Source organism: Papio anubis, chromosome 7, assembly GCF_008728515.1.
Source record: "Papio anubis isolate 15944 chromosome 7, Panubis1.0, whole genome shotgun sequence".
Taxonomy (NCBI): Eukaryota; Metazoa; Chordata; class Mammalia; order Primates; family Cercopithecidae; genus Papio; species Papio anubis.
The window spans coordinates 159,619,763-159,643,529 of NC_044982.1; the positions used below are offsets into that span (position 1 = coordinate 159,619,763).

General features: G+C 39.3%; 1 pseudogene; it reads left to right on the forward strand.

Moving 5' to 3' along the window:
* The first annotated feature begins 1,478 nt into the window (after positions 1 to 1,478).
* Positions 1,479 to 1,913, forward strand: LOC101018211 (annotated as a pseudogene).
* The last annotated feature ends 21,854 nt before the right edge of the window (positions 1,914 to 23,767 follow it).

Sequence of the window (23,767 nt, forward strand, 5' to 3'; positions counted from 1 at the left end):
TTAAAAGTAAAGAGAACTTAAAGAACTTATGAGACATCATTAAAGGTACCAACATATGCTTTATGGGATTTCTACAAAGAGAAGAGGAAGAGAAAGTGGTAGAAAACTTATTTAAGGAAATAATGGCTGAAAATTTCCCACATCTGGGAAGGGAAATAGACATCCAGTTTCATGAAGCCCAAATAACCCCAATTACCCAATTAGAAGAGTAAAAAGAAAAAAGAATTTAAAAAAAGAATGAATAGGGCCTACAAGAATTGTGGGGCACCATCAAGTGAACTAATTTCCACATAACAGACATTCCCAAAGGAGACAAAAGAGAAAAGGGTCTAGAAAACATACTTAAATAAATAATGGCTAAAATTTTTCCAAATCTGAAAAAAAATGACACCATCCAGGTACAAGAAGCTCAGAAGTTACCAATAAAATTTAGTCCAAAGAGGAAATCCTAAAGGCACATTATCACCAAATTTACAAAAATCAAAGACAAAGAAAGAATGCTCAAAGCAGCAGGAGAAAAGAAACATACCAAATGCAAGAGATACTCAATACAGCTTTCAGTGGATTTCTCAGCAGAAACCTTGCAGGCAAGGACAGAGTGGAATGCTGTATTTGAAGTACTAAAGGAAAAAATTACCAACCGAGCATATTGCGCCCAGCATAGCTATGCTTCAAACACTAAGGCAAGATAGACTTTCCCACACAAACAGAAGCAGAAGGAATTCATCATCACCAAATCTGTGTTATAAGAAATGCCAAAGTTGTACACATGGTAAACACAAAGCAAAAACCTGTAATAGATATATTATAAATAAATGGCACAGAATCAAAACATACCACTAGAAAAAAATCACTTAACCATGAAGGAAGACAGTAACAGAGGGAAAAAAGAAGAAAAGGTCTAAAAAACAACCAGAAAACAAATAAAATGGTGGTAATAGACCCTTACCTATCAATAATAACCTTGAATATAAATGGATTAAATTATCCAGTTAAAAGACAAAGAATGACTGAATGGATAAAAAGCAAGACCCATGGCCAGGCAAGGTGGCTCATGCATGTAATCCCAGCACTTTGGAAGGCCAAAGTGGGCAGATCACAAGGTCAGGAGTTCTAGACCAGCCTGGTCAACATGGTGAAATCCCATCTCTACTAAAAATACAAAAATTAACCAGGCATGGTGGTGTGCACCTGTAATCCTAGCTACTCAGGAGCTGAGGCAAGAGAATGACTTGAACCTGGGAGGCAAAGGTTGCAGTGAGCCAAAATCATGCCACTGCATACCAGCCTGGGCGACAGAGCGAGACTTTGTCTCAAACAAACAAACAACAACAAAAAACAAGACCCAGCTATATACTATCTACAAGAAACTCATTTCACCTAAACCTGTGTGATACAGCAAAAGCATCTCAAAGAGGGAAGTTCATAGCAATAAATGCCAACATAAACAGGTAGAACCAGTGGAGGAATGTGGAACCATGGCCACTATAGTTGCTGTTTGCAGTGGTCTGGGGAGGAAGAAGTTGACACACCTCGTAATGGCTGCTGTTAGCCTTACACATCCCAGGACTCACGTGGTGCTATGGAGAAGAGGTTGTTCACAATATAAACAGATATCCACCAATGAGGACCTGTCCATTCCAATGGAAAATTCTTATAAAGAAGCCCTTAAGAAATGTATCTTGTGTGGAAAGCATGTAGATTTTAAGAATGTACAGCTTTTGTCCCAGTTTATTTCTCCATTTATTGGATGCATTTGTGGAAGGCACAAAACAGGTCTTTGTGGGAAGAAACAGAAAGAAATCACAAAAGCAATTAAGAGACCTCAAATAATAGGGCTTATGCCAGTTACATACAAGGATGCTGCATACCTCAAGGACCCTAAAGTTTGTAACATCAGATATCAGGAGTAAATTATACCATGTTACCACTAATAAACTTATTTTACAGTTAAAAAAAAAAAGGTAGAAAGACTTCAAATAAACAACCCACTGACACACCTCAAAGAACTAGAAAAGCAAGAACAAACCCAATGCAAAATAATTAGAAGGAAAAAAATAATAAAGATTAGAGCAGAAAAAAATTAAATTGAAACCAAAGAAAACCATATAAAAGATCATTGTTTTTTTGTTTTCTGTTTTAGTTTACAGAGAGTTTATTCAAGCACAAAGATTTAGGACTGTAACCCAGGACATGCTTCCAAGTTGTCTTGGGGAGTGCTCCAGAGAACAAGCAACAGACTCAAGTTTTTAACGAAAACAAAGGATGAATCAGGAGAATGGGCAATTACCAAAGTTGTTCATCAGCAATTCTCATTGGTTTACGAAAATGACATTGGTTAGTGATTGGCTATCCATTGTTCAATGATAGTGTGTATGGCATTGTATGGCTACTTGCTGTCAGTTAGTCTAAAGCCCACAGAGCAGGTGGCTTCAAGAGGTAATTATCTCACTCAAGTGGTAGTGAGACTTGACTGCTGTTACATTTTAAATGCTTTTCTGAGCCTAAAAATTTAAAGATTTATTTCTCATTTCTCCCTTTTGAGCAAAATCTTTCTTTTTGAAAGAACTGATCAAAATCTGAGTGTCAGAAAGCTCACTTCTGAGAGTCCTGTCTCACGCTGAGGCGGGAAGGAGGAGAAGTCTCAGTGAGGAATTTTTATTTTAAGAGCACTCAAAAGTAAAATTAGGATGGCATCACAGAGTGGCAAAGAATGGGACCTCAGTAAGATCCTTGATTTATCACCTGTTGAATCATCTCTAGTCTTTGGAAATGCCATCATTTCAGTTTTCTTGGAAGAAGTAATATATAAGGATTATAAACAAAAAGAGAATTTGTATGAAATAATGAAAAAAACAAAACGACCAGTTTCATTAGGGAGCCAACTGAAAACATCATGAAGAAAATTAAATCCAGGTTCTTCTTTAGAGATTTGTTGTAGCCAAGAAATAATTCAGAGCTTAGTCCAAATTGTAAGAAAATAATAATAACTCAGAAAAAGTGGTCAGGGCTGGAATCTAATAAAAAATGTATATTGTTTCCTGTGAAACAGTTTTTCTTTCTCTAGTTCCCCATTTTTTACCAAAGGTAAATATTAGTAGGACCAACTGACTTCTAAAATAAGTGTCCACATGACATTTGACCTGCTTATTTGTATGAAATACAACAAGAATAATGATTAGCCCTAAAGACAGCTTTGTAAGTTGGCTTTACTGGAGCTTTTTCGTAACAAATTTCAGATTAGACTTTCAAAGCCTCTTGAGGCTGGGAAGCCAAGCCATGAATTCACCATTAGACTTTGCTGTAATACTTACACAAATTGGGTGAATTCCTGTCTTCTCAAGGTCCCTAATTATCCTGAGGTTCCTGGGCCTGTCTGAATTTGATATTTTTTCTTACTGTAAGGTCAGGAACCTTGTAAGAGAACCATATAGACAATGTACCAGGCCAGTCTTTCTCCAAGTCTATTGGTTTTATAAAGCCAATTTCATTCCCTCAAGGCAGTCTGGTCATATCCGAAAATGTGACATTCCAGTCATTATGTTGTGGGAAACAGATTCTTATTGAACTTATGAAAATATCTATATTGCCATAAAATAAGAACATTCAAATAGTTTCCAAATTTTGGAGAAATCAGGTCGAAAGAAAGGCAAATGTTTTAACTTTGCTCATAAAACTCTACTTTACCCAATTGCTATAAGCTATAAATACCTCAAAAAGAAAAAAAAGTTTGGCTCTGAAAACAAAATAGAAAAAGAATTGGTAATGTTTCAACCAAAAAAGTCATAAAAAGCATTTCAGTTTTCTATCAGTTCAGTCCCATGTAATTAACTTTTGTTCTGCTTGATGTTGGGTTAGCAATCCTCATGAGAACATCAACTTTTTATCATTATTATTATTATTATTATTATTGAGACAGAGTCTCCCTCTGTGGTCCAGGCTGGAGTACAGTGGCACAATCTCAGCTCACCTCAGCTCAATCTCCACCTCCTGGGCTCATGTAATTCTCCCCACTCTGCCTCCCGAGTAGCTGGGACTACAGGCATGGGATGACGTGCCTGGCTAATTTTTCTACTTTTAGGAGAGACAGGATTTTGCCATGTTGCCCAAGCTGGTCTTGAACTCCTGGGCTCAAGCGATCCACCAGCCTTTGCCTTCCAAACTGCTAGGATTACTGGCACGAGCCACCACGCCAGGCCCACATCAGCTTTTTAACTGAAGTCCTGAAAGTCTTTACCTACTCCCATGGTATTATCTTGAAAGTTATGAGAAATCTGTGTTCACAAGTACTTGTCAATATTCCTTCTATGAATTTCCTTTTGCTGACTTGTCAGATTCTGGGTTCCCTTCACTGCAGCTTCAAGCAGAATGGCTTTGCTGTCCTACTCACAGTGCCAAAACTACAGGGTCCAAGGGAAAGTGTCCCCTTTGCCTCCTGAAAGGTTACAATAGCTACTGCAACCTTCAACAGGTTCAGCTGGACAAAAACAGTCCATGCCCATACCAGGATGCCAGCTGTCAGTGAAGCAGCAGGAGTCAATGGAAGCCTGCTTCAGGTCCCATCTTGGTCACCCAAAGGTCAACTTATGTTTACTAATTTATTAAAACGGATATTAAAAAGACACAGATGAAAAAGTGCATAAGCTAGGTCTGACAGAAGTGATTCAGAGCTTCCACGCCTTCCCTGGGCATGCCACTCTCTGGGAACCTCTATGTGTTCAGCTCTCCAGAAACTCAAAAATTTGTTTTTGTGGTTTTTTTTTTTGAAAAGATAAACAAAATCACCAAACCTTTAGCTAAGTAAAAAGCAAGCAAGCAAACAAACAAACAAAAAAACAAGAGAGAAACAAATAAATTAAAACAAAAATGAAAAGGAGACATTACTACTGATACTACATAAACATAAAGGATCATTAAAGACTATTATGAACAACTATATGCCAACAAATAGGAAAATCTGAAAGAAATAAATACATTTCTGCACAAATATAACCTACCAAGATTGAACCATGAAGAAACGGAAAACCTGAACAGACCAATAACAAGTAACGACATTGAAGTACTAATAAAAACTCTCCCATTAAAAAAAAAAAGTCCAGGACCTGACAACTTTGGTGCTGAATTCTACTAAACATTTAAAGAACTAGTACCAACCCTACTCAAACAATTCCAAAACATTGAAGAGAAAGGAATACTTCCAAAGTCCTTCTACAGTGTCAGCATTTCTGCAATACCAAATAAGGATACAACAAAAAAGATAAGGATACAGCAAAAAAAGATAAGGATAAGAATACAACAAAAAAGAAAACTACAGGCAAATATTCCTGATAAATATAGATACAAAAATTCTCCACACAATACTGGCAAGCCAAATTCAACAACACATTAAAAAGAACATTTATCATGATCAAGTGAGATTAATTCCAGGGATGCAAATATGGTTCAACATATACAAATCAACAAACATGATACATCACATTAACAAAATGAAGAGCAAAAGCCATATGATCATTTAAACAAATGCTGAAAAAACATTTTGTAAAATTTAACATTGTTTCATGATTAAAACTCTCAACAAGCTGTATAAAGAAGAAACATATCTCAACACAATAAAAGCTATATATGAAAAGTCTACAGCTAAAATCATACTGAATGGTGAAAAAGTTGAAAGCCTTTCCTCTGAAATCTGTAACAAGACAAGAATGCCCACTTGCACTATTTTTATTCAATATAGTACTGGAAGTCCTAGCTAGAGTAATTAGGCAAGAGAAGGAAATAAAGGACATCCAATATCCTTAACAAGCATCAGTACAAAAATGCTCAACAAAATCCTGGCAAACTAAATCCAGCAGCAAATCAAAAAGCTTATGCACCATCATCCCCAGGTTGCAAGGTTGGTTTGACATATGCAAATCAATAAATGTTATTCACCACATAAACAGAACTACAGATAAAAACCACATGATTGCCTCAATAGATGCAGAAAAGGCATTAGATAAAATTCAAAATCCATTTATGTTAAGAAGTCTCAATAAACTAGACATTGAAGGAACATACCTCAAAATAATAAGAGCAATCTATGCAAACCCACAGCCAACATCATGCTAAATTGACAAAAGCTGGAGGCATTCCCCTTGAAAACCGGCATACGACAAGGATACCCTCCTTCACTACTCCTATTCAATACAGTATTGGAAGTTCTGGCTATGGCAATCAGGCAAGAGAAAGAAAGAAAGGGCATTCAAATAAAAATGAGAGGAAGTCAAGCTATCCCTATTCAAAAATGACATGGTCCTGTACTAGAAAACCTGAGTCTCAGCCCAAAAGCTTCTTAAACTGATAAACAGCTTAAGCAAAGTCTCAAGAAACAAAATTAATGTGCAAAAATCACTAACATTTCTATACAACAACAACAGTCAAGCCAAGAGCCAGATCAGGAATGAACTCCCATTCACCACTGCCACAAAAACAATAAAATACCCAAGAATACAGCTACTAGGGAAGTGAAAGATCTCTACAATGAGAATTAGAAAACACTGCTCAAAGAAACCAGAGATGACACAAACAAATGGGAAAATATTCCTTGCTCATGGATAGAAAGAATCAGTATTGTGAAAATAGCCATACTGCCCAAAGCAATTTATAGGTTAAATACTATTCCCATTAAACTACCACTGACATTCTTCACAGACCTAGAAAAAACTATGTTAAAATTCATATGGACCCAAAAAACAGCCTGTATAGCCAAGGCAATCCTAAGTACAAAAATCAAAGCTGGTGACATCACATTACCAGACTTCAAACTATACTATAGGGCTACAGTAATCAAAACAGCATGATACTGGTACAAAAACAGACACATAGACCAATGGAACAGAATACACAACCAGAAATAAGACCACACACTTACCACCTTCTGATTTTTTACAAACCTGACAAAAACAAGCAATGGGGAAAGAATTCCTTATTCAATAAATGGTACTGGGATAACTAGCTGGCCATATGCAGAAGATTGAAATTGGACCCCTTCCTTACACCATATACAAAAATTAACTCAAGATGGATTAAAGACTTAAACGTAAAACCTCAAACTATAAAAATTCTGGAAGATAACTTAGGCAATACCATTCAGAACACAGGCATGGGCAAAAATTTCGTGACAAAGACACCAAAAGCAATTTGCAACAAAAGCAAAAATTGACAAATGGGATCTAATTCAACTAAAAAGCTTCTCCACAGCAAAAGAATCTATCAACTGAGTAAGCAAACAACCTACAGAATGGGAGGCAATTTTTGCCCGCTATGTATCTGACAAATGCCTAATATCCAGCATCTATAAACAACTTAAACAAATTTACAAGAAAAAAACAACCCCATTATAAAAGTGGACAAACGACATGAACAGACATTTTTCAAAATAAAGCATACATGTAGCCAACAATCATATTAAAAAAAGCTCAAAATCACTGGTCATTAGAGAAATACAAATCAAAACCACAATGAAATACCATCTAATACCAGTCAGAATGCTACAATTAAAAAGTTAAAAAATAACAGATGCTGGTAAAGTTGTGGAGAAAAAGGCTTGCTTATACACTCTTGGTGGGAGTGCAAATTAGTTTGGCTATTGTGGAAGACAGTGTGGTGATTCCTCAAAGACCTAAAGACAGAAATGCCATTTGAACCAGCAATCCTATTACTGGGCATATACCCAAAGGGATGTAAATCATTTTATTATAAAGACACATGCACATGTATGTTCACTGCAGTACTATTCACAATAATGAAGACATGGAATCAACCTAAATACCCAAGAATGATAGACTGGGTAAAGAAAATGTGGCACCTATACCCCATGGAATACTGTGCAGCCATAAAAAAAAGAATGAGATCATGTCCTTGGCAGGGACACGGATGGAGCTGGAGGCCATTATCCTTAGCAAACTAACACAGGAATAGAAAACCAAATACTGCATTTTCTCACTTATAAGTGGGAGCTAAATGATGAGAACAGATGGACACATAGTGGGAAACAACACACACTGGGGCCTTTTGGAGGGTGGTGGTTGGGAGGAGGGGGAAGGTGAAGAAAAACAACTAATAGGTACTAGGCTTAATATTCGGGTGATTGTTGGGGAACAGGCCCCCAAATCTGGCCATAAACTGGCCCCAAAACTGGCCATAAACAAAATCTCTGCAGCACTGTGACATGCTTGTTGACGGCCATGACGCCCACGCTGAAGGTTGTGGATTTACCAGAATGAGGGCAAGGAACACCTGGCCCACCCAGGGCAGAAAACCACTTAAAGGCATTCCTAAGTCACAAACAATAGCATGAGTGATCTGTGCCTTAAGGACATGCTCCTGCTTCAGATAACTAGCCAGAGCCCATCCCTTTGTTTCCCGTAAGAAATACTTTTAATAAATGTATAATCTATAGAGACAATGCTTATCACTGTCTTGCTGTAAGTAAATATGTGAGTAAATCTCTGTTCAAGGCTCTCAGCTCTGAAGGCTGCGAGACCCCTGATTTTCCACTGTACACGCTGTATTTCTGTGTGTGTGTCTTTAATTCCTCTAGCGCCACTGAGTTAAGGTCTCCATGATCGAGCTGGTCTCTAGTCTCGGCAGGTAATGAAATAATTCATACAACAAACCCCCATGACATGTTTACTTATGTAACAAACCTGCACTTGCACCCCTGAACTTAAAATAAAAGTTAAAAAAGAAAAGGAAATAAAAAGCATCCAAATTGGAAAGGAAGAAATCAAACTGTCCTCGTTCACAGGCGACATGATCCTGCATTTAGAAAAACCTAAAAAACTCCACCAAAAAACAACCGGAAGTGATAAATGAATTCAGTAAAGTGGCAGTATACAAAATCAACACACAAAAATCAGTAACAGATTTATACACAAAGAGTGAAGAAAGTGAAAAAGAAATCAGGAAAGCAATTCCATTTACAGTAGCTACAAAAAATACCTAGAAATAAATTTAACCAAAGGAGTGAAAAATCTCTACAACAAAACCTGCAAAACACTGATGAAAGAAATTAAAGAGGATATAAACACACATGTGAAAAGATATCCCATGCTCACAGATTGGAAGAACTACTATTGTTAAAATATTCATACTACCCAAAGTGATCTACAGATTCAATGCAATGTGTATGAAAATACAAATAGCATTTTATTTTATTTTTTTCTGATACAGGGTCTCATTCTGTCACCCAGGCCGGAATGCAGTGGCATGATCACAGCTCACTGTAGCCTCAACCTCCCAGACCCAAGTAATCTTCCCACTCAGCCTCCCAAGGAGCTAGGACTGCAGGCAGGTATCACCACACCCAGCTATTTTTTTAAATTTTTTGTAGAAACAGGGTTTTCACTATGTTGTCCAGGCTGGTCTCCAACTCCTGGCCTCAAGCAATCCTCCTGCCCGAGCCTCTCAAACTTCAGTGATTACACGTGTGAGCCACTGTCCCCAGCCAGCATTCTTTAAGAAATAGAAAAAACAATCCTACAATTTGTATAGACCCACAAAACACCTTGAATAACCAAAGCAATCCTGACCAGAAACAACAAATCTGGAATCACTATCTGACTTCAAAATATACTACAAAGCTATAGTAACCAAAATAGCATGGTACTGGCATGAAAACAGACACATAGACAATGGCACTGCAGAGAGAATCCAGAAATAAATTCAAATATTTACAACCAACTCATTTTCAACAAAGGCACCAAGAGCATGCATTGGGAAAAGGACAGTGTCTTCAGTAAACAGTGCTGGGAAAACTGGATAGCCACATGCAGAGTAATGGAACTAGAACCTTATCTCTTATTACATACAAAAATCAAATCAAAATGGATTAAAAACATAAATCTAAGATATGAAATTATAAATTTATTGAAACAAAGCATGGAAAAGAGATTCAGAATATATGTCTAGGCAAAGATTTTTTGGTAAGACCTCACAAGAACAAGCAACACAAGTAAAAATAGGACAGGTGAGGTGGCTCATGCCTGTAATCCCAGAACTTTGGGAGAACAAGGTGGGCAAATTGCTTTAACCTAGGAGTTTGAGACCAGCCTGGATGACATGGTGAAACCCCTTCTCAACAAAAATATATATATATAAATTAGCTGGGTGTGGGGCATGTGTTTATAGTCCCAACTACTCAGGAGACTGAGGTGAGAGGATTAGTTGAGCCCAGGAGGTTGAAGCTGCAGTGAGCTGTGATCACACCACTGCACTCCAGCTTGGGGAACAGAGTGAGAGACCCTGTCTCAGAAAAAAAAAAAGTAAAAATACACAAATGGGATCATATCAAGCTAAACTTTCTGCACAGCAAAGAAAACCACCAACAGAGAGAAAAGATAACCTACAGAATGGGAGAAAATATGTGTAACCATCTGCCAAAGGATTAATAACCAGAATATTAAGGAATTCAACTCAATACTGAAATTAAAATAATCTGATTTAAAAATGGGCAAATGATCTGAATACATATTTCACAAAAGAAGACAAATAATCAATAGGTATATGGAAAAAATGTTCAACATCACTAATCATCAGGGAAATATAATTCAAAACCGAAATGAGACACCATCCCACCCTACTTTAAATGGCTATTATCAACAAGAAAAAAACAATAGCAAATGTTAGCAAAGGTGCAGAGGAAGCGAAATGCTAGCACGCTGTTGGTGAGAATGTAAATTAGTACAAACACTAGGAAAACCATGTGACAGTTCCTCAAAATGCAAATCCAGCAATCTCACTGCTGCGTATACCTCTACAAGAAAGGAAATCAGTATATGAAAGAGATATCTGCACTCTTGTGTTTATTGCAGCAGTGTTCGCAATAGTCACGTTATGAATTCGACCTACGTCCATCAATGCATGAATGAGTAAAGAAAATGTGGCTTATACACAAACGGAATTCTACTCACCTTTAAAAACAAGGAAATTCTGTCATTTGCAGTAACATAGATGGAACTGGAGGACATTATGTTAAGTGGCATAAGCAAGGAACAGAAAGACAAACATCACATGCTTTCAGTCACATATAGGAGCTAAAAACATTGAGCTCATGAAGGTAGAGAGTAGAATGATGATTACCAGAGGGTGAGAAGGAGAAGGGGAAGGAAGCAATTTTAAAAAGTCGGGTTAATGTGTACAAAATTCAATTACAACCAGGCGCAGTGGATATTGCCTGTAATCCTAGCACTCTGGGAGGCTGAGGTGGGAGAATTTCCGAGCCCAGGAGTTTGAGACCAGCATGGGCAATATAGCAAGACCTCATCTCTGCAAAAAATGAAACTAAAAAACTAGCCAGGTACGGTGTTACATGCCTGTAGTCCTAGCTACTTGGAAGGCTGAGGCAGGAGGCAGGAAGGAGGATTGTTTGAGCCTAGGAGTTTAAGGCTGCAGTGAGCAATGATCATAATACAGCACTCACAGACTGGGCAACACAGTGAGACCCTGTCTCTAAAAGAAGAAAAATCAGTGGAGGGAGGTAGAAATTTTAAAAAGTAAAAATAGAAATTCAATTACATAGAAGGAAAAAGTTCTAGTGATCAATAGCACAGAAGGCTGACTATAGTTCACAATCTTTTTTTTTTTTTTGAGACAGAGTCTCACTCTGTTGCCAGGCTGGAGTGCAGTGGCGTGATCTTGGCTCACTGCAACCTCTGTCTCCCAGGTTCAAGCAATTCTCCTGCCTCAGCCTCCTGAGTATCTGGGATTACAGGCACATGCCACCACGCCCAGCTAATTTTTTATTTTTTAGTAGAGATGGGGTTTCACCATGTTGGCCAGGATAGTCTTGATCTCTTGACTACGTAATCCACCTGCCTCAACCTCCCAAAGTGTTGGTATTACAGACGTGAGCCACTGAGCCTGGCCCACAATAATTTATTTGTACGTTTTGAAACAGCTAGAAGAGAAGATCTGGAATGTTCCCAACACAAAGAAAGAATAAATGTTTGAGGTGATGGATATCCTATTACCCTGATTTGATCATTATACATTGTATACGTGTATCAAAATATCACATATAACCCATAATTACATATAATTATTATGTATAAATGAAAAACAAAGAATTTGGAAGATATTTCAAGACAAATGAAAACAAAAACACAACATATTAAAACTTATGGGATAAACCAAAAGCAATATGAAGAGGGAAGTTTATGACAATAAATGTCTTTAAAGCAATAAAAAAGAACAAATATCTCAAATAAACAACCCAACTTTACGTTCAAAGAACTAGAAATAGAGGAACAAACGAGGCCCAAAGTTAGCAAAAGAAAGCAAACAATAAAGATGAAAGCAGAAATAAATAAAATAGAGAATAGAAAAATATCAGATAAAAATGTAAAAGACTATGAGTTGGTTTTTTTAAAAGATAAACAAAATCAACAACTCCTTGACTAGACTAAGAAAAAAATAGAGAAGACTGAATAATATCAGAAAGAGGAGACATTAAAACTGATACCACAGAAATAAAAAGGAATCGTAAGATACTACTATGAACAGTTATATGCCAACCAATTTGATAACCAGAAGAAAAGGATAAATTCCTAGGAACATACAACCTAAGAAGACTGAAATCAACAAGAAATAGAAAGCCTGAAATAGAAATCAACAAGAAATAGAAAGACCGATAGCAAACAAGGAGATTGAATCAGTAATAATAATAATTTGGAAAACCTTCCAACAGAGAAAAGCCCAGGACCAGACGGCTTCACAAATAAATTTTACCAGTCAAAGAAGAACTAACCCCAATTCTTGTTAAACTATTTTTTAAAAAATGAAAGAAGAGGGAACACGCTCAAATGCATTTTATGAGGCAAACATCATCCTGATTCCAGTGCAGACAAAGACAACACAAGAAAACAAAACTCCAGGTCAATAGCATGTGAACACTGATGCAAAAATCTTCAATAAAATGTCACCAAACTGAATTTAACTACATACTAAAAGCATCATACACCATAATCAAGTGAGATTTATCCCTGGGAGAAAGGATGGCCCAACATACGCAAATCAATCAATGTGATATTGATTATTGACAAAATAAATGGTAAAAATCACATGACTGTCTCAGAAATGCAGAAAAAATATTTGAAAAAAATTCAATATTTTTCATGATATAAACCCTCAACAAATTAGGTATGGAAGGAACTTACCTCAACACAACAAAAGTTAGTTATGAAAAGTCTATAGCTAACATTATACTCAGTGGTGAAATACTGAAAGTTTTTCCAGTAAAATCTGGACCAGGCAAGGATGCCCACTCTTGCCACTCCTCTTAAACACAGTACTGAGAATTCCTAGCCAGAGCATTTAGGCAAATAAATAAATAAAAGGCATCCAAATTGGAATGGCAGAAGTAAAATCATCTCTGTTTGCAGATGGCATGACCTTGTATGTGGAAAACCCTAATGATTACACACACACACACACAAAAACCATTACAACTAATAAACAAATTCAGTATACTTGCAGAATATAAATCAACATATAAAAATTAAGGCTAGGCACTGTGGCTCATATCCATAATCCCAGCATTTTGGGAGGCTGAGGTGGGCAGATAGCTTGAGTGCAGGAGTTTAAGATGAGCCTGGAACAACATGGCAAAACCCCATCTCTACAAAAATTACAAAAATTAGCTGGGTGTGGTGGCATCCACCTGTAGTCCCAACTACTTGGGAGGCTGAGGCAGGAGAACTGCTTGAGCCCAAGAGGTCGAGGCGGCAGTGAGCCATGACTGTACTATTGTACTTTAGCCTTGGTGACAGAGTAAGACTCTGCCTCAAAAAAATAAAATACAATAGAGATGTAGAAAAAAGATTAGTTGCATTTCTATACACTAACAACAAACTATTCAAAAGGAAAATTGTATTAGTTCATTCTCACACTGCTAATAAAGACATACCCAAGACTTGATAACTTATAAAGGAAAGAGGTTTAACTGACTCACAGCTCTACATGGCTGAGAAGGCCTCAAGAAAATTACAATTATGGTGGAAGGCACCTCTTTACAGGGCAGCAGGAGAGAGAATGAATGTGGAACAAAGGAGAAAGCCCCCTGTAAAACCATCAAATCTCGTGAGAACTCACTCACTCTCACGAGACAGCACGGGGGGGAATCTGCCCCCATGATTCAATTACCTCCCACCAGGTCCCTCCCAAAACGTGTGGGGATTATGGAATTACAATTCAAGATGAGATTTGGGTGGAGACACAAAGCCAAACCATATTGGAAATGAAAGAAACAATCCTAGTTACAATAGCATTAAAAATTACGAATAAATTTAATCAAAGAGCTGAAAAACATGTACACTAAAAACTATAAAACACTGATTAAAGAAATTAAAGCAGATGCAAACAAATGGAAATACAGCTCATGTTCATAGATCGAATGATTAATACTGTTAAAATGTCCATATTACCCAAAACTATCTCTATATTTAATACAATCTTTGTTTTTCTTGTTTTTTGGGGGGGTTTTTTTTGAGATAAGAGTTTCACTCTGTCACCCAGGCTGGAATGCAGTGGTATGATACAGCTCACTGCAATCTCTGCCTCCTGGGTTCAAACAATTCTTGTGCCTCAGCCTCCCAAGAAGCTGGGATTACAAGCATGTGCCACAAAGCTTGGCTATTTGGTTTTCGTTTTTGTTGTTGCTGTTGTATTTTTAGCAGAGACGGAGCTTCATCATGTTGGCCAGGCTGATATCGAACCCCTGGGTTCAAGTGATTCCCCCACCTCAGCCTCTCAAAGTGCTGAATTACAGGCCTAAGCCACTGCAATCGACCTGAAATCTTTGTTAAAATCCCAGTGTATGTTGTACAGAAATAGGAAGGGTAATTCTAAAATCATATGGAATCATAGGTAAAGCAATTTAGAGCAAGAAAAACAAAACTGGAAGTATCACATTACTTAATTTCAAAATATATTACAAAGCTGCAGTAATGAAAACAATATGGTACTAGCTTATAGAAAGAGATACAGACTAATGGAATAGAATAGAGAGTGCCAAAATAAACCCAGGCATATACAGTCAACTGATCTTCCACAAGGATGTAAGAATACACAATGGGGAAGTGGTAGGCTTTTCAACAAACAGTTTTGGAAAGACTGGTTACTCACATGAGAAAGAATGGAACTGTATTATTATCTCAAAATACACAAAATCAACTCAAAATAAACATTTAAATATAAGATCTGAAACAGTAAAACTAATGGAATAAAACATAGAGTTTTAAAAAGCTTCTTGACAATGTCCTTGGCAATGATGTCATGGATATGGCCACCAAAGCATAGGCAACAAAAGCAAAAATGGACAAGTGAGATTACATCAAACTAAAAAACTTCTGCATAGCAAAGCAAACAACAAAATGGAAAGACAACCTACATAATGAGAGGAAGTATTGCAAACCATGTATCTGATAAAGGGTTAGTGTCCAAAATACATAAGGAACTCCTACAACTTATTAGCTGTTTGATGCAGAACTGTACTGCATTCTAACAGCAAGCAATGTTTATTCACGGATATATGAATTAATTAGGAAAGAATTCTCATCTGTTTCATTAAGTGATGCATTCCCAAAACAATTTTAGTAATTGTTTAATAACAATTGTAATGCATTTGTTGTTTTGATCAGTTTACGTATGTGACAGAGAAGTATGATAGAATAATCAATAAAAGACATCAAGAAAAAATCAGTATTACAATAAAATTGTGTGGGAAAGTAGAAAAAATAAACAGAAGAAAAAACACAATTTACAGTTTACTTAAAGGTTCATTAATCACTTTTTAAGGATGATAGTGTATTTCATATTACTGGAGCACTTAGATTATATTGTGTACATTTAGAGTATATACATTTACTATGTATATAGAACACATATTAACATATATAGTTTATATGTACATAAACACACATACACACAGAGAGACAGTAATACTGTTTCCAGTTTTTACTTTTAACAAAATTAAGTCAAGTAGTCAGATTGAAAATGATTTGTTTACTGTAGCCTTGTAGTATAGTTTGAAGTCAGGTAGCAGTGCCTCAGCTTTGTTCTTTTTGACTTAGGATTGTCTTGGAGATGCGGGCTCTTTTGGTTCCATATGAACTTTAAAGCAGTTTTCCAATTCTGTGAAGAAATTCATTGGTAGCTTGATGGGATTGGCATTGAATCTATAAGTAACCTTGGGCAGTATGGCCATTTCCGCGATATTGATTCTTCCTATCCATGAGCATGGTATGTTCTTCCATTTTGTTTGTGTCCTTTTTATTTCACTGAGCAGTGGTTTGTAGTTTCTCCTTGAAGGGTCCTTTACATCCCTTGTCAGTTTAGTTCCTAGGTATTTTATTCTCTTTGGAAGCAATTGTGAATGGGATTCATTTCCTTGATTTGGCTCTCTGTTTGTCTGTTACTGGTGTATAAAGATGCTTGTGATTTTGCACATTAATTTTGTATCCTGAGACTTTGCTGAGTTGCTTATCAGCTTAAAATGATTTTTGGGCTAAGACAATGGGGTTTTTCTAAATATACCAATCATGTCATCTGCAAAGGGGACAATTTGACTTCTTCTTTCCTAACTGAATACCCTTGATTTCTTTTCTCTTGCCTGATTGCCTAAGCCAGAACTGCAACACTATGTTGAATAGAATTGGTGAGAGGGCATCCCTATCTTGTGCCAGTTTTCAAAGGAATTTTCAGTTTTGCCCATTCAATTATGATATTGGCTGTAGCAGCATGGTACTGGTACCAAAACAGAGATATAGACCAATGGAACAGAACAGAGTCTCAGAAATAATACCACACATCTACAGCCATCTGATCTTTGACAAACTGAGAGGAAACAAGAAATGGGGAAAGGATTCCCTATTTAATAAAGGTGCTGAGAAAATTGGCTAGCCATAAGTAGAAAGCTGAAACTGGATCTTTCGCCTTACTCCTTATACGAAAATTAATTCAAGGCCGGATTAGAGACTTAAAATGTTAGACCTAATGCTCTACAAAAAACCTAGAGAGGAAAACCTAGGTAGTACCACCATTCAGGACATAGGCATGGGCAAAGACTTCATGTCTAAAACACCAAAAACAACTTGCAAAAAGCCAAAAGATTGACAAAATGGGATCTCATTAAACTAAAGAGCTTCTGCACAGCAAAGAAACTACCATCAGAGTGAACAGAGCTAGCCTACAGAATGGGAGAAAATTTTTGCAATCTACTCATCTGACAAAGGGCTAATATCCAGAATCCACAAAGAACTCAATCAAATTTACAAGAAAAAACAACCCCATCAAAAGTGGGCGAGATGTAGACGACATTTTCTCAAGAAGACATTCATACAGCCAACAGACACATGTGAAAAAGTATCATCATCACTGTATCAGAGAAATGCAAATCAAAACCACAATGAGATACCATCTCACACACCAGTTAGAATGGCGATCATTAAAAGTCAAGGAAACAGGTGCTGGAGAGGATGAAGAAATAGGAACACTTTTACACTGTTACGGTGGGATTGTAAACTAGTTCAACCATTATGGAAAACAGTATGGCGACTCCTCAAGGATCTAGAACTAGATGTACCATGACCCAACCATCCCATTACACAGGTATATACCCAAAAGGATTATAAATCATGCTGCTATAAGACACATGCACCGCGACATGTTTGTGCGGCACTATTCTAATATAAAGACTTGGAATCAACCCAAATGTCCATCAGTGACAGACTGGATTAAAAATGTATTTTATATACACCATGGAATACTATGCAGCCATGAAAAGGATGAGTTGTGTCCTTTGTAGGGACATGGATGCAGCTGGAAACCATCATTCTTAGCAAAACTATCACAAGAACAGAAAACCAAACACAGCATGTTCTCTCCTCATAGGTGGGAACTGAACAATGAGATACTTGGACTCGGGAAGGGGAACATCACACACGGAGCCTATCATGAGAATTAGGACAGAGAGAGGACTGCATTAGGAGTTATACAGTGTAAATGACGAGTTGATAGGTGCTGACGGAGTTGATGGGTGCAGCACAACAACATGACACAAATATACATATGAAACAAACCTGCACGATATGCACATGTACCCTAGAACTTAAAGTATAATAATAATTAAAAAAAGAAAATGATTTGTAATGGATTATTATGTAATTTGGGGCATATAACTCCAAAGACATCTAAAGTATTGAATATCATCATAACATACATGTTATATATATACACACACACACACCATACAGTATATGTTATGCAAATATATATACCTATATACATATATCACATATACTCTGTGTGTATACATATATAAAAAACATATACTACATGTATATATATTGTGTGTATATAAATATATATATAGTTAAGGGTCAATGTTTCTGATATACCAAAAATTACATTCTTTTCAGATATTTAAACTTGGGGTGAAACACGTCAACAGCCATCTTTGGAATGTGTAAAAAGGTATAGTTTTTCAGTGTATTCCAGTAACTATGATGTTTGAGTGGGTATGTTTTTCTGACATACAGAGGTGTACATCTTCTCTATGGTTGAATCCCATGTTTGTTTGTGCCGTTACTTTCGCTGCCTTGGTGCTTAGCTAGTCCTTCCTCATTCAGTTCTATCTTCTAGGGGTTTTAGTAGCTCCTTGGGAGTGTCTTTTAACAGAACAATCTCTGACGTCTCTCACTGATTCCATTTCCTAGTAACATCAGCACTTACCTTTCTGAGACATTTCTCAATGTCTTCCCACCACGGCCTGCAAGCCTTTGTGCTCTCCTTAAGAGAGTGTCCTGTGACTGCATACCATCTAGCATATTTTTAAGTTGATATTTAACATTTTTATCGTACATTGAAATAGTTTCAGCATATGGCATATGTTGACATTACAAAAATTACATGCTCTTTTAAATGTGTCCGGTGGAATCTAAACAGCCTGAAAATTCTATACCCACCATCCCCCAAATTTAAAAATGTGTGAATATGGCTGGGCGTGGTGGCGCACGCGGGTTATCCCAGCACTCTGAGAGGCCAAGGTAGGAGGATTGATTGAGCCCAGGGGCTCCAGAACAGCCTCGCAACACAACAAGACCTTGTCTCTAGAAAAAAATTTTTTTTAATTAGCTGAGCATGGCAGAATGTGCCTATAGTCTTAGCTACTCAGGAGGCTGTGGTAGGAGGATTACTTGAGCCCAGGAGGCCAAGGAAGCAGTGAGCTGAGATCACATCACTGGACTCCAGACTGGGTGACAGAGTGAGACCCTGTCTCAAAAAAAAACAACAAAAAAAAGTTTGTGAACAATCTCCTCCTTAAGTATCCATTTTTCTCCTGCAACTCCTGTTTTCATTCCTCTTCCTCCACAAAATTTTATTATAACAATTTCTTACGCTTAAAACTCTGCTGTACGTCACACTATCAGGTTTCTTGCTACAAAAGCTATGGATAAAAACTTAAAATTTTAATTTTCTTCAACATGTCTCTAAATGTTAAATAAGTTTTTCCAGTTATTGTAAACAATTTATTCCAGTTATCGTGGTTAACACTCAATTCATAAAGGTAAAATGACTACATTATAACTTGATAATTATTAATAGTGAAAATATACACTTATCAGAAACACATAATGAGATAAATGATACCGACACTGTTTTCAAATTACTTTATGTATCCGTGGATGAATGTTACTTACTGGTAGTATGAGATACGATTCGGTATCAGTTGGATTCCTATTTCTTATACAGGTAAGCACGGAGAAAAACTTTACATGAATAAACACATCTGAATGGAAAGTGTTTTATTGTAAAGATTCCACTCCTTCAGAGTTATATGCTGAAAATTACATGATGATTGATCATAAAAAAAAATTTTTGAGACAGTCTTGCTCTGTCACCCAGGCTAGAGTGTAGTGGTACAATCATGGCTCACTGCAGCCTCAAACTTCTAAACTCAAGGGATCCTCCCACCTCAGCCTCCTGAGTAGCTGGGATCACAGATGTGTGCCACCACGCCCAGTTAATTTTTATTTTTACTAAACACGGGGTCTCACTATGTTGCTCAGGCTGGTCTTGAAATCCTGAGCTCAACCAGTCCTCCCACCTCAACACCCCAAAGTGCTGGGATTACAGGCATGAGCCACTGCACCCGGCCTAAAAATTTTTAATGATCTAATCTATCAGTTTATAAATTGACTAGATCCTCCTTCAGTTCATGGAAAGCAAAGAACTAGAACAATCTGACTTGCCAGAAGATTAGTAACACAACCATTAGTCACTCACTTTCTCACACTTTCCCAACACTGCAAATATCCTCTGGTGGGCGGGCTGCGGCTATGGCCAGGGAGGCCTTCCTCCTCTGGGCTGATGCAACATTGCCCTGCATGGAAAGATCTGCTTGGGGAGGGAGCTGGGTGCTGTGGAGGAAAGCGGGGAAGAACTGCGTCTCCATCACGGCCTGACCAGGAAGATGGTGTTAGGTTCTAGAATACAGCTTGCTTAACACTGCCTGTGCCCTTGCAAACTTTGTGTCTTGCTGGGGTTTGTAGATCCCAGTCTGCAAATGGCAGCGTTGTGTAAATCCCAACTCCTTCAGGCAAGGGCAAAAGCACATCACCTCAAACTGTGTTTTGTGTTCTTTCTTTTTTGGCAGGGGGCCTAATGTTTTATAATTTACTTATTCATACATTTAGCAAACTGTTACAAAGGTTCCTACACCCACCTGACCCACCCTTCAGCTGAGAGCCCCACTCATGCTTGGTACCCAGGAAACTGCAGGCCTGGCCTGGAAGCGCAGCAGCTGAGTGGCACCTTGCAGGGGATGAAGAGCCAGGAGGATAAAGCAGCCTGGGGGGACCCTGAGGGCAAGAAACATGAGATGCCCTCCAGGGGAGAGAAGCAAGAAGCCAGTGCAGGGAGGATCAGCCTGGAACCCAGACTGACAGCTCTTCCTTTCCAAACACAGCCCCCAAGAGACGGAGAACCCAGGTCACCCCATTTCCAGACAAGCAAATGCCACTGCTTTTGTTCTTTCACAAACCTGGTTCCCTTGACAACTAAGCTAACTCCCCAGCTACTCGGGAGGCTGAGGTGGGAGGATCACTTGGGGCCAGAAGTTCAAGACCAGCCTGGGCAACATACTGAGACCCCCATCTCTATAAAAAAAAGAATATAATTAGGTTACAGATCATATTTTAGTAAACTTGTTTTCAGCACAATGTCTAATTTTAAAAACAACAATGTACTCTTAGTAGTCAGACTTGGATTATTGCTGTTGTTTAAAAAAATACACACACCTGGCTGGGTGCAGTGACTCACGCCTGTAATCCCAGTACTTTGGGAGACCGAGGCAGGTGGATCACAAGGTCAGGTGATCGAGACCATCCTGGCTAACACAGTGAAATCCCGTCTCTACTAAAAATACAAAAAATTAGCCAGATGTGGTGGCGGGCGCCTGTAGTCCCAGCTACTCAGGAGACTGAGGCAGGAGAATGGCGTTAACCCAGGAGGCGGGGCTTGCGGTGAGCTAAGATCGCGCCACTGCACTCCAGCCTGGGCGACAGAGTGAGACTCTGTCTCAAAAACAAAAAAAACAAAAATACGCATACCTTTTTCTCCAAAAGAGATGATTCTGAAAGTTTTCTGGCAGGAAGCATCTCTAATGTAACTAGAGTTAATAAATGATGACTTAGGTAAAAGACACTTTCTACCCACGCTGGCATGCCAGCCTCCTGGTCCGCCAGGGAGAGCTGTGGCCTGCAGCCCAGGGGTCATGAGGGTGAACTGGCCCAGGAGGACCACGTGGAAGGCTTCACGAGATTGCCTCAGGTGGAACGGCACAGCATGGAAGGCAAATCAGAGGAGGAGTGACCTCTTCTGTGGTTATAAGGAAGACAGGTGAGGCCAAGAGCTTGAAGAAGGGCTTGCAGCTGTCCTGACATTAAAAGGCTTGCTCATTATGGGGATCACGAAGCTGTTTCTCAGGTTGTTTGGACTCTTTGTGGAGCACAGATGTGACACCCTCACATCCTGAGGCTGGCATCTCAGGTTTTTTGGTGGCGAGTCCCCGAAGCCCCCTCGAGTGAGCCAATGACAGGAGTCCATGGGATACTTGGCCAGGACCCACATCCCTGGAACCTGGGCTGTGTGGGGCCCTAGACTAAGATGTCTCCTCGACCAACCTCCAGCCAGGCTCCTCTGAGCCCTCTTCTCAACAAGGCCTCCACCCTGGCCTATAAAGACGTCAGTTAACACTAACACGGCATCCAGCAGCTCATGGCCACAGCCCTAGAATGACACCAGCCCCACTTATTTATAGTCCCTACCTCAGGAAACTCAAGGCTGCCAAAAAATTCCCTGTTCCAGCCAATACCTGCAGCTACGGCCCGTCTCCAGGCCTCTGTGGGACATCTGGAGCTAACTTCGAGTGCCAGTTAGCAGCCCAGTGGGGCCAGCCCCTCCTTCCTGGGCTTTGCAATTTCTCACTTCCTGATTCCAGCAAGCCTTCCCTCACCCCTCCCTCCTCCCTTGGAAACATCCACTCACTTCTGTACACATCCAAGCTGACTTCAGTCCGCACTGCAACCTCTTCCCCACTTCAACAGTTACTGCTGTGGAAATCTCTCCTGACCCTCTCACTACTGCCTGGCTTTGTCTGTCTTTGACACTCTGGGTTCAGGTAGAACAGGGTGTGCCCAGCCACAGCTCCCTCCAGTGGCTCCGGGCTGGCTGGCTTCCTGCCGTGTGTGAGGTTTTGGAGTGGCGGGTTTGTTCTGCTTTGTTTCATAGTTTTCAGTCCCTCCCAATATCCCGACCTGTGGTCACCACAGTCAGCTCAGGCCAGCAACTGACCCTGGTTGGAGGTTAACACCATGGAGCCCCCCTCACGTGTACAAAACCCTGCCCATGCCCCAGCAATGGCCACAGGCTTCTCACCTCCATTCAGCCCCCTTATTTGGGTCCTTACCTTTAGCCAGCTAGCCAAGCCCTCATCGTAACCCAGTATTTGTATTCATTCTCCATACGAATTTTGTCAAATGGGTCATGCGTTTCTTTTTACCCACCTCTTAGTGACTGGGCTTATGATCAGAATCTAGTGCTATTTTGTGGCGACCAGTCCCTCATTGGCCCCTTCCTCAAACCCATGCTGGATCTGGAGTGAAATGCCCTCAGGTTGACCCCTGCTCGGAGCCCAGGCCAGGTGAGACCGGCGGGTGGGTGCACTGGGAGATCACACCCTGGTTGCTGGAGGGAACCTTTGAGCTAGAGCAACATGCATCAGTGTGCACCGAGCCCTTCCTGTGCACCAGCACTGCAACTAGAGCTTTCTAAGAATTGTCTCACTCCATTCCCCAAGAATTGTGTGGCTGGGGGGATATGCTCACCCACATTTTGCAGATGGCAGAGAGTCTTGCAGAGCTGCCAGCATTCCCGAGGCTCACACAGCCAGCCGTGTTGGGGCGGATGCTCCGGCCTCTTGTCTGGCTCCAGAGCTGGGTAGCGCCTTGCAGTACATTCCCAACAATTTCCTCATCGGGAAGTTTCCTAGCAAACCAACCTCCCTGCATATGTGGACACCGTGATGCATCAGCCCTGTCTGGTTCCTCCCAAGCTGAAGGCACCCACTCATGAACTGCCCTTGATATGTCGGGGCATCTCATGTTGCACTGGGTTCCTATTTCCATGTAACCACATTTCGCCACCTAAACAGTGCCCGTTTGTTATCTCA